Raw genomic sequence first — 13,372 nt, forward strand, 5'->3', positions numbered from 1 at the left:
AATGATTGGTTAACTTGGCAAAAAATGGTTTATTTAGGTCCCTTTTTCGTTTAGCTTTTAAAGACTGGTTCAAAGGCATTCATTTTCATTACGGTTCCAAAGCCAATTTATAATAACTTAGGCCAGTTTCTGTCTTGGAGTTAATTTTTAAGAATGCCATTAATAAATCAGCACTATTGGTAATTTAAAGCGGACAAGTCTTGCTTTTTTTATTAAGTTGTATCCTCCCAATAAAGAATTTTGAATAATGTATAGGTAGGCTACACCTAACGTACCTAATCGAAGGCAAGCTATAACGGGTAGGCTACTATAATATTCCTGTAAAAATAATTTCATTTGGTCAAAGATGGTGTCAAGATTTACCCAGGGATGTAAATCTCACCAACCTTTCCACCAGAATAATGATATAGGCCTAGTGCAAGATAACAACAATCCTAAATTGAAAACAATAATAGACCCCAACTAATTTGTATGAGTCACAATAGATCCAAAAAACTTACCTTAACTTTGAAAATAAATTTGGCATAAAATAGTTTCAAACTGTAGTTTTTGGAATAAAAAGGATCAACGAAATTGCAGGAAAAGATACGGCACTTACACAACATATCATCCTCTCTTCGCTTCTCACGTCAGATTTGACATTACCAGTACATTACTTTGTTAGATAAAATATATTATTAAGTCTAAGAAAACTGCTATTAACAATATAAGAGGTTCTACCCGGTTCACGGGTGTACAGAAGCCACCATTAAATTAATTTAATCAACTTTGACTTTATATTTCATTTAAAGGGCCCAAGTTCGAGAAATTGTTATCTGAAAGGATGGTAAAAAAGCATTGGAGCCTTCAAACCTTACGTCCTAAGGTGGGTAGGGTTGTACCTGAACTCGCCGCTCTCTTTCACGTCTTTAATACTTTACTTAAATACTTGTCAATGAAATGGCGACCTGTTAAAAATCGGTTTTCAACCTCTTGGAACGAACGACATACATGGTTTGTTAATCTCATATTCATCGTGTTTCAAACACCTTTAACCACTCACTTGTATCAAACGGCTAGAGATAGCTTCACTGTCTATTCACCGCACCTCTTTTAAGAACATAAACCAACAAACTATATTGTAAATTGCATTGGCCAGCTGTTGTTCACTAAATTACTCAAATAAAGTTAACTTCCAAAACATGCAAGGCGTAGCCCCCAGTCTGTGGGGCAGACCTCTTAGGGAGTTTGTCCATATCAAAACTTTTCAGAAAATCTACACACTCTAAGCTTCATTTTGATATTCCATATGTCTATATTTTTATTTGGTAAATGGCCTTAACCGTTTACATAACATTTGTTTGCATCACTTTAATATGTTCCTACCCATATAACACATGTACATCAATTGAACATTAAATTGATGTTCAAGAATGTTCAACTGAACATCGTATGCACATTCATGTTTGTACAAATTACGACTATTTAATGTTCAATTATTGTACAAACGTCACAAACATTGATGTGTATATTTAGTCCAATTGATGATCAATTTGATATAAAACTGTAATTCGATTTATGTACAATTGGACATTACGATTATTTGACTAAAACAGTGAAAAGCCGCAATCTTTGGTGACACACAAAGTGTCTGGTTCAGTTATCTATTTCAACTTTTGGTGGATAAAAACTCAAAGTTTAGACAAAACTATTTATTATATTCTATGCAAGTTAAAACCAAATTATGTAAAGAAATTACAAAAACTTTTAAAATCAAATAAAATGGAAATAAATGTTTCTTCGTCCACTCCAATCCTAATCATTGATGGTTGCGACAGCAGCACTTTTTGCCCTGAAACAAATATAATAGATTAACTTAATTATCGGTATGATTGTAGTCAATATTAATTATGCTGGGGTCTTGAATGATCAGGACTGCTTGTCAAAGAGTAGAGTTTAACATTATTCATTTTATTTAAATATTTGCATAGGCCTAAGGCATTATTTCAAAATATTCTAATAAGAACGTGTAATAAATTGACGTGACAACAAATCAGCTAAGTTATTAAAAACACACATTATCTTCGAATGTAAATGTTCCGGGATCCTGCATGTGCTGACAGTTTAATCGGTTAGTATGAAAAACACAAAATGTGAACACATCGACAGTTTGATTGCCGATACACATTGAAGTAGCCTACACAAAATTTAGTCTATAAGTAAGTTAGGCCTACTTTGTTCTTACTAATCAATCTTAGTCGTTCATATTTATAATTTGTTGATTGGATTTGATTCTACGACTAATGATAATAACACTTTTGAATAATTTAAAACAATGATATTATTGCATTGTGGTTGGGTTGGGTTAGATAAGGACTCAGGGTCTCGGCGCGTCAACCATAGCGTATTATGCATTACATTCTTACTTTTGTTTTACATTAAATAGGCCTAGGTCTACTCAATGAATGTACCATTATTGCTATATGATTACCGTAACTAATTGAAGGTGAAATAACTTAGGTACCGGTAATCAATAGATTGACTTGTTTGTAAACACCAATATAGTAATATGAGGCGATGAATTTGAATATCAAAGTTTTAACTCAATTAGCCTACACTATGTATTGGCTAAATCTTAGAGGGTTATAGATAGTATTAACTTAGGCCTATTATTATTTGAAATTGGTTAAGTTCACTTTGGTTTTTTTTTCAATTTGTTTGGTTATAACTTTCATAAGTAAATAAGGCCTATTGCTTTATATAAAAAAAAAAAAAAAAAAAAAAACGCAGATTAGAGGATACGCGTCTGGTAACCGAATGTGGATTACTTAGGCACCCGGCATTGACGTCACCGGGTTGTGGGGGACCGGAACACCATTTCCACAACGATACGATATTTAGCCATTGGTGTTCGTGGTGTGTAGATAAAGTACATGGCTGATGTACATGATGTATCTAGATCGAATCACATCGGTGATAGGCCCTAGAAGTTACTAACTTTTTGTCAAAGATTTTTAGAATCCCATTTCTTCTTAACTGTACATCTTTGGTTAGAATTTTTGGCATTTATTTTTATTTTATGAACAGAATTTAACCTTCATTTGATTTGTTCATTATCAGCAAGTTTGGTTGGTTAGGTTAGGTTATGACTGTAGGCACTTAACTGCCGGACGCATAATCCACGTCCACGGTCCCGGTTGCGTATCCTCTGCGAAAAGGATAACTTAACCTAATGTTATTCTTAAGCAAGTGAGCAAGTTATTCTTAGAACAAAACAGAAAACATTTTTTTAGTTTATTATGAAAGAATTTCTGTAATTTATAAGTTAACTGTAGGCCTAAGTTTATTCCCAGCATACAAATTAAAGATAACAAAATTAAATTTAAGATGCTCATGATACTTCAAATCAATAACTTAGTTTCACATACCGGTAGGCTATTACCACCTATGTTTTATTAGTAATAAAGGGTACGGTACAGTTTCTTAACTGGGCTATGCTGATATCGATTGAAACTATCGATTCGATTAGTAAACCTTCATGCGATTTTTTCACCGTCAGCAAGTTTGGTTGGTTAGGTTAGGTTATGATAGTTTAATTTTACATTATAATAGATAAATTTTAAAATATCGATTATTAACCAATATTTCTAATTCGATAGTTTCAATCGATATTAGCATAGCCCAGTTAAGAAACTGTACCCGTAATAAATCTTGTAATAAGATCTGGGAACAGTTTCTTAACTGGGCTATGCTTATATCAATTGAAACTATCGAATTGGAAATATTGATTAATAATCGATATTTTTAAAATAGGCCTAGGCCTATATATTTTTTTTAATATATTTTAAATTTTTTTAAATATATCTATTATAAAATTAAACTATCATAACCTAAACTAAAAAACCAAACTTGCTGATGGTGAAAAAATCGCATGAAAGTTTGCTAATCGAATTGATAGTTTCAATCGATATTAGCATAGCCCAGTTAAGAAACTGTACCCTAAGATCTAAAACCCTTAAAAATTTTGTTGGATTATTTTATTCTCAGTTGGCCTATGTGGTGATTCACAAAAGTATTTACCTTGCCTAGCCCCTAGCTGCATGCCATTAATGTATTTTTTAAACAACTATGACAATCGTGTGATGTGTAAATAAGTTTTAATGGAAAATAAGATTAGGTAAGTTTACTGGTCTAAAAGCTTAAAAACAGGTTGATAAAAGGGCCTAAACGTACTTGATTTCTACCTCAACAAAATTAGCAAATAAGAGACCCTCTGTGTAATTTAATTAGACACTCAGGTGTGTGTTGTAAGTTACGGGGGAGGCCGAGATTTGTTTTGAATGTCCTGTTTTTATTCTGAAACAACCTGGTCATCCTACTCTGGGCCTGACTTTTACAAACACAAATCAATGACTAGCCTATGCCTATATTAACTAAGCAAATCAGGTTAAGATTAGGTTTTTCTGGGTTTGGACTATCATGTGGTCCTTAAATAAATAATAAAAATACAAATTAAAAATAGCCATAACTTAAGCCTAATTATTAATACCTCAAAAGTTAATTAGGAATAATTACTTACCTTTAACTTTAAACTGTATGTAGGCCTATAAATAAATAGGTAGTAAACTTAAACTTAGTAACTTAGTTGAAGTGAAGGAGGAGAGTGATGAGGAAAGCACATAAACATAAACAAACGGCAGCCGACAGCCATACAATAACGAAAGTCGAAACGATACGATAGTGGTAAACTTAGTACGAGTACGATATTCCACCTTCAACAGATCGCTCAATCGATTACGTCAACAACTTTTTTTCTGACAGCTGACGTCATCGAATCCTCTTCTGTACCTCCCTTGAGTAAATCCCTAGTGTGATCATGTGTTCAGACCTGTCAAATTTTGAGGTTAAATAAAAACAAACAAACTGACACAATAATTCTTGGAATTGACAATAGTTAAATATACTTTAAACTTACTCTAGCCTACTTTTATATAACTACTTGGCAATATACAGAATAGAATATTAAGGCCTACTGTGAAATAGAGACGTGATTCCTAATTCCAAATCAGCTAATGAATAAGTTGATACTTAATTATTTCCGCCAAATTATAGGTGATGGTTGCTTTGATAATAGTTAATTATATGAGTTAGTATTAAAATATTGAATCTTCTTGCATAAGTTTATTAATTTCGATCATTATATTAATAGAATAATATGGTTGCTGTGACTGGGATACACATAAAATAACCGTTGGGACATACAGTAATTATGATTTACGTCTAGTTTTGAAATATCTTAACATCTAAACATAGACTCGCCTTTTGGGTTTCATGCTAGAGATCAGAATTAAATACTCTAGAGATGACGAGATGAACCTTTATAGACTCACGTTTTGACCCATTTAAATTATAATTAACAGCTAATTGTATTGCTGATAATTCATTAATGCAATCACTAATCAAATAAGTTCACCTCATACAAACAGGATAACATTATACAATAGGCCAAGGAAGCAAGCATAAATTAAACAATGAAATATACTTAATCATTTCATTTGATCTTAAATGGCAATTCTTTCGTAAGTAATACAAAACGGCCTCTAAATACTTAATTATTAATTGCCAACATGCCAGTTTGTTTGTTTTGATTTAACCTCAAAATTTGACACATATAAACACATTATCGTACTACAGCTAAATAGGTTTATCTTCAAAGATATTCCACCACACCTTAACTGCTTCTAGCTAAAAAATCCAACTGTAGGTAAGAATATTTTTGTATATATACGCTTCATAGGCTACACATATATTTTTAAAATTATATAACAAAAAAAGATCTATAATTTTAGCATTAGTATTAACTTTCAAACGCCAATCAATAGATACTTTCTTGGAAGCTCTGTTTTCTGTTTAGAAACTACTTTGCATCTACTTGTAGTGCATACAACACACGGCCACGCTCTCGTGTTGTTCTCCTCTCGCCACAGCTCACATTCACCCTCTCTCTCCTTCTTCCACCCCTCTTTACTCGACCACCCCTTTCTCCCAGCGAAATACCCGGTATAGTACTGTTGGGGAGAATAGGCTTATGTCAGGTAGTCTTCTCCACTCGCCTCGACACTCTAATGACCCCTTAATTTACGAGTTCGATAAGCCGGGTCGCCAGCGCTCCTACACTCCCTAGTGAAGCAGTGAAGGGCTAATGATCTTCGCTAATTATACCTTAGAGGACGGTGAGTGGCCTGGACACAGAGTGTATCAATACAGCATGAATGAGATACCCAATTCAACCCTGTACGTTTTGCATCTTAAATAAAACATTTTATAAAGTTTTGTAAGAAAAGAATACGGACTTAAACCTATTATTACTATGCAACTTAACTATCATTCGTATAAATCAATAGATGCTGTACAATAATCATGTGAACATAGTTTGCATTCACGAATACCTGTTCAAGTATTCGTGGTTTGCATAAAGAAATGAGAACTTATATTATTTTTTACAGGCGATTTTAATTGTAAGGATGTTATAGAATGATGGAATTAAAGAAGTAAGAGGGGATAGGTAAACTCCTATAAGATATTTTAAATTTTACGTTTTTTATACACTTGTCTTTCTCCGAAATCTTGTGAAATTATCACAACGGGTGAAGGGATAAGCACCTACGCTATGTATATACTCGTCTTTCTCCGAAATCGTGTGGAATGAAGGATCACGACGGGGCGAGGAGATAAGCACCTACGCTATGTATATACTCGTCTTCCTCCGAAATCGTGTGGAATGAAGGATCACGACGGGGCGAGGAGATAAGCACCTACGCTATGTATATACTCGTCTTCCTCCGATATCGTGTGGAATGGAGGATCACGACGGGGCGAGGAGATAAGCACCTACGCTATCTATATACTCGTCTTCCTCCGAAATCGTGTGGAATGAAGGATCACGACGGGGCGAGGAGATAAGCACCTACGCTATGTATATACTCGTCTTCCTCCGAAATCGTGTGGAATGGAGGATCACGACGGGGCGAGGAGATAAGCACCTACGCTATGTATATACTCGTCTTTCTCCGAAATCGTGTGGAATGGAGGATCACGACGGGGCGAGGAGATAAGCACCTACGCTATTTACATTTGACCTTTTCGCATACTTTTTCTATAAATGTAGACAGGCATTATCTTAGGCTACAATTGATTTAAATATTTTATCTGTATGCTTATTTGCAAGAGGCGTTGTTAACGTATGTTTGTAAGTTCACTAGTCAAAACCACGGTCTTGTGATTATGTTTTTGGTTGTTTTAATTAAAAAACTACCTACGAGTTATATGCGGTGTCAGTATATGGGTTTCAGGACAAGGGAAACTAAACTATTTGCCGTACATATTACTTCCTTTTGTGTACGATAGCTCTTGTAAAACACTCCGACATATTACGCTGTGTGATTCCCACAAGAGAAGTGAGCTATCTAGTCTAAGCTTAAACGACGTAAAAGACATAAACGTTCACACTTCCCTTTATATTTTTATTCCAAAATAGTTTAGAGATATCACAATAAAATGTGAATATAAAATGTAAAATAGTATGTGTAAAGGAAATTTGAAATGCACAACGCTGTCTAAAGAAGATTTAACTTTAAGGAAACATTTTGATCGTATAACGGCAAAGTATATCGTCCGATTCGGAAACCTCAATAATGCTCAGATCAGTTTGATATGCACGACCTCTCCCCTTGCCCCCCCCCCCTCAACCAACCATTGAACATCTCCAAGATACACGTTTAAATTGTCTATTCTGTAATTCGCTCCAAACACGTCAGCCTACTGCGAGAGCACTTGTAATAGTTTTCAAATGATGTTGATGTAATTGACCTATATTTTAATGGCTAACCTAATGTATCTAATATATTGAGAAACGTCATCTGAGATTTCTCCCAGTTATTTCTGCTATTGTAAATGAAACCACGATTGGTACGTTTATGAATCACCGCTGTACTGAAGATTTACCAAAACGCCTCGCCGTCGCCACGCACTGGCCCTCTTTGTGCCGCGCGGTGCTCGGTGCAGTTTATAAGGCACTTGTGCGCGAGACTGTTGAGCGTTTTGTCCATTGAGACTGAACAATGCCGCTCTCATTTGGCTAATGGAAATGTAGACGAACCATTGTTTGCTGAGGTTTACCTTCTCTCTACCTTAAGTACTTCTTAAAATTAGTTTTACAGTCTTTATTATATCACAGTGCTTTCTGTATGGAATAAAAGGTTACCCTGAGAAATGAACATATTTCATTAGCACAACAATACTAATACGAAGAGAGCTATGCGCTAATGGCGCATTTAACAGGGTTCATTTTCAAGAAAACGAATTATGCAATACCATTTACCATACAAAATGTTGGTTTTACCATGTTTTACACAATCATTAGATGATTGAAACTACTATTTTACAATTTATTCTTAATTTGTTGATCGTAAATCTACACCAGTAAGAGTGAATGAGCTTCCTCAATCAGGCTACAATCATCAATGAAAGTAGCCTATTTAAAATTCATCTGCGTGAACTGTTTAATCTCTTGTTTACAATCCACCTGTTGTTAAACAGTCAACGATTCAGTCAACTGAAGGCTCAGCTCTTGAATTGCAATTACATTATTAAAGAAAGTTTGGCAGCACTACAACTGTATCTTTGAAAACAAACCAATGATTAGGGGCGAAAAGCTAAACGAGATCATACAATTGAAAATGATACCGCAATCATAAGAATGAAACTGATCGTAAGAATTGGTTAAGCAGAAAGGGTGAAAAAGGTATGTTACAGAGAAGCCCCTTACTGTATTAAATATAAAGAAAGGTAGATAGTATAAAGTCACTCAAATTAGGAATAACAAAATTTAACAGAATTTAGGAAAGGTTGCTTTATATAGTGCGATATAAAACATGAGTGATTTGCACCGACTCGTCTCTAAAGTCTATATTTATTTGATTTCTGGTTTACAACACACTCCATTTTGAACTTAGAGGAGTTACTAAAACTGAAATGGTATACACTGTAAATAGCTTAACTCGCAGGAGAATTGTATAGGTCAAAGATTTTTTGCGAAAATCTTAAATATTAAAGTGCACAATTTTGAAATTAAATTTAATTTATTAGGAGAAATATATATATTTATTTATGCTGTACATAGAAATATGGTGTACCCCTACAACTAGTGTAGGTAAATACAAGAGTATAATACTCGCCGGGCACAAGTAGTAAAGCGGAGACAGAGATGACGCAACATGCGGCTCCATGTGGAGAGCAACTTTTTTAATATCGCGGGCAGAGGTGCGAGCTTTATCACGGCTATTTGCTATCAATATTCTGTTTAACTGCTGGTTCGCGCCATTTCAATCGAATATTCTTTTTTCCGCACAGTTTAAGTGAATAAATAACAAGCAGTACTCTTCAAAATCTGTCCACAGGTATAAAAGTGCAATTTTTCAAAGACTCGTCTCCGTGCAGAAACTTCATGCAGTATCACATAACATAATACCTAAGGTATTTTTGCGTTGCTTCGTGTCTATAATACACAAGGCTATCAAACAACACAGTACATTTTTAGTGCAACATTTTACTCGCAACCGATTCTGCATACCTGCCCTTTTCACACTGGGCCACCATGATGGGCTACGTCACATTAGCATTGATTTTAATGGAACTTCAGTATAATCTGGCCTCATAAGCCAGGGTTTGTATAGCGAGTGTGTTGAATATAATTCTGTTTATAACTATTACGCTATGTCTCTGGATTGTGGTGTTTTTTAACCTCAATTATAATACAATTTTGTTAGTTTGCATTATTATTGATTTAAACTTTAAAATTATAAAACCGAGTTAGTGAATTATTTGCAGTACTTTCAGATTTTCTTCAACAAAAACAATTTTATGTCATCATTTGTATTCCCTATACAGTAGGTAGGCTACTGTTAATACATTTTCAAATGTTGGCACCTGAGAGCATTTTTTAATTCATAATTTTTACGACTTCGAAATCGGTCCTTCGGCATGAAGGTAGTAAAACAATAAACAGTGATTGTAGAGTGGCTACTGCGGTACCTGCATCGATCCAACGACAGCGACCGCACGTCATCAATTATATCTTTCTCTGTCAATGCTGTCGGAGAAGACGATACAGCTAGAGGCGCTGGTATGTTATCTGTTGTATGTTTGTAGCCCATCTAGCCAAACAAGGGAATTTTGTTTGAATGAAAGCATTAGCCTACAATTACGAATACTGGAAAACAATACAATGACCCGATCACAATTAGATCTGATTAAGTGCGAAGAATACAATACTCTCTCGACTGTGGTAAATTTGTTAAGTGTCAGAGAACAATGGTCGGATGTATTGTGACAAAACTGTTTAAAACGAAATCTGACATCTACACATCATCGATCTAGTAATAATAGAGATCGATGCTACACATAGAACGTTCGTTGTACTATCATCCTTATGTAGAAACCTTAATGATTGGAGAATTCCTTTGATAAGTATACAAAATGTATAATATCTTTGACTGTTAATACAACAATGATAATATTGAAAATAGTAGGCCTACCTTATGTGAAATAATCTTTATCATAAATAAAAAGTTTTCATACCGTGTGTTTACATCACTAAATCTTGATATCACTGTATTACCATTTCTAGACGAGGACGCCGCTAGACGTATATATGAATAAAAGATGAAAGTGGGTTTGAGATGCCTTGAGTAGCTTTATTACTGACTTAGATCAGTTTTTGATAAAGTTTCAACGCACAACGTTGTAAAAAATGACCGTAAAACGAAATAGCAAACGCGCAACTCTCCACAACAAATGTTTGGTGCTTTTATAACAATGTGCTTGATGCTCCTTTGTTAGCCCAATAACTAAGCATTGCAATTTTTATGTAGATCATAAAGAAATCGCTTGGTTAAAAATACTTGAGTACGTTTTAATTATAATCATTGATTAAGAAACAGTTTGGATTTACATTACAATATGAAACAGTCGGATTTCAAAGGTCTATTGGGTTTAGACAACGTGTGTAGCAGGATCATCCATTGACTCAAATCACGTTTACAACAAAGCAGGGTTAATTACGTAACAGCCCTTTTGTAGCAAAGTAATATAAATCCTTTACATCTTATCCTTGTAGGATTTGTTTACGAATTCAGTAAAGAAAACGTTTTCATAAATTGTTGTCAAATACTGCTAATTTAATGGATGATCCTGCTTATTTCCCCGATAAAATTTATAGCACTGATAGATTACGCGCCATAAACCTAATGACTGATCTGCAAGTCCAATGCTACTGTTCCACATCACTCTGGACTGATATTCACTTTCTCTTGTCTATAATGTCTAGTGTGTAATTCATAGCTGTCAGTTTGACCTGCTGTAGTTTTTTTTATTGCAAACTCTGCAACTATTTTCATCTATAAACACTTATAGATTATTTTTAATTTATTTCCAACCAAGCTACATACTATATTATATACAGTATTAAGACATTCGTAATCAGTGAATATTCGAATCCATATGTGTAATACGTTCTTCGGCCATTTTGAACCCAATTGGATTATAACTCGCTGCTAAACAGTTGTATATTGAATATAGTATATATTAATAATAGAGGTATTCTACTCGCTGGACCATCCTTTAAATTGAACAGAAACGTCTCGATTTAAGTGACACACTGTCTGATAGAATTGTAATTTTATTTTTTTTTAATTTGTAAAGGTAACAATGTTCTAAAATATTGTAAAATCCACATTTTTTGCTAAAAACCTGTTACGGATGTTTTAAATTAAACATAACTATTATTTATATAAATACAAGTCGGCTCGAAGCTGTGCATTACTGTAATAAGTGTGATCTAAAGCCAGCCTCATCTCAAATTATCTCCGTCACTGAATGTCGGTCATCAATTATTGTATCAATTTGTACTGATACTGAAAAGATTATGTACCAAATTAAAGGTATTTCCCCTCTAGATATGTTTTGGTGGTTTTAAACACTCTTATGGATTGTTCTCATTGGTATTCTAAGTATCAAAGTTGATTTTTAATGGCTTTATCTTTTTATAAAATCGGCAGCTAATATGCAAGAAAGTAAGAAACCCAACTAGACAACATGTGGCTATTATGCATACAATATCTATGATATGACTGAGTATAGGCCTACACTATTTTACAGGTAAGGTAAAGAAGTCTTGAGATTCTTCAACGTTCTCCAATCTGAGGGAAATTTGTAAGTTGAAACGACCTTTTTTAAATTGTTAACTTATACTTGCATATATTTATATTTCGCAAGAGACATTCTTACTATCCAAGACTGACATTCTGATCACATAAGAACACCGACGTTTTATCAAGGGATTACAAAGTAATCTCACTACGGCATTTACCCCCCTCCCCCACCCCAGGGTTGGCGCGCTAATTGTAGTAGTTGCCACCGAGAAGTGAGCGCAGCACCGTCCAGTAGCGCCGCGCGCCGCCAGCCACTGCCTCACTGATTGAACAATCGTATTGTAGACTATATGGTAAATGAGTGGGGTGATACAGCTGGCGTAGTGACGTCACTCAAATCAATACTACAAACAGCTGATTTACCGCTTCCGACTCCGGGGGGAAATCTCCTATTTTCGGCGTATAATGCTAACCGCTCATACTCATATTTTTGTTTTCGGGCAGTCGATCCATTTGATTATGTACGCTACAGGTCTATTTTAGTTGAGATTTAAGATTGTGTACTTTGTTTGTAGGTTAATAGAAAGTGGATAGCACGCACCGTAGACCAATAGGAATAGAACTAAATAAGCTAAAAGTTGTCAATCTAACTTCAACATTGCTAATCTAAACTTTGTATTGCCATCTGCTTCTAAATAGTTTTTTACATGTTGAATATACCTTTAGGGAAATAGGTAATGCGATTAGATAGAAGAATAGGTGTCAAGGCTAAATAGCTGTCATGGTAGGAAGGTTGTCGAAGTTGATCGACCTGTCAAGTTCAAAGAAGGACCTTTGTCCAATACCTGACGTTCTTTACGTGGAAATGATGGTTAGGTCTCTAGTCTAAAAGAATACAATTATTTACGTGTGCAAGATATCAACAACATTCTTTGCCAGATTTGCGAAGCTGTTGGGGACGTTGTGTTGGTGATTTAATCGTTCTCTACAATAAGGGGATTTCACGATATTTTGCAGTTGTTAACTCTTTAGGCCTATAAGTATTAGAGGCTAAAATAATTTGGACTTTATATAGGTACTATCATTGGTACTATTTAACACTTTTAGCAAATAATTGATACAGTATTGACATTTAAACGAAGTGACATTTGTCACGAAATTTAGTTTAGCTGAAAGTATATGAG

General features: G+C 34.5%; 1 protein-coding gene and 1 long non-coding RNA gene across 7 annotated transcripts in view; one reads left to right on the top strand and one right to left on the bottom strand.

Annotated features, from left to right (window-relative positions):
• Positions 1-13,372, top strand: part of LOC128985978 (RNA-binding protein Musashi homolog 2-like) — a 146,976-nt gene that overhangs the window by 105,380 nt on the left and 28,224 nt on the right. The gene's annotated exons all lie outside the window — the stretch shown is intronic.
• Positions 1,677-4,630, bottom strand: LOC128986029 (uncharacterized). The gene is made up of 2 exons (XR_008490096.1): positions 4,559-4,630; positions 1,677-1,831 (listed from the first exon to the last, which is right to left on the bottom strand). It is a non-coding gene; the product is annotated as an uncharacterized LOC128986029 (long non-coding RNA).

This window comes from Macrosteles quadrilineatus, unplaced genomic scaffold, assembly GCF_028750875.1.
Source record: "Macrosteles quadrilineatus isolate MER2022 unplaced genomic scaffold, UCM_ALF_1.0 Scaffold_1__1_contigs__length_201487025, whole genome shotgun sequence".
Lineage (NCBI taxonomy): Eukaryota > Metazoa > Arthropoda > Insecta > Hemiptera > Cicadellidae > Macrosteles > Macrosteles quadrilineatus.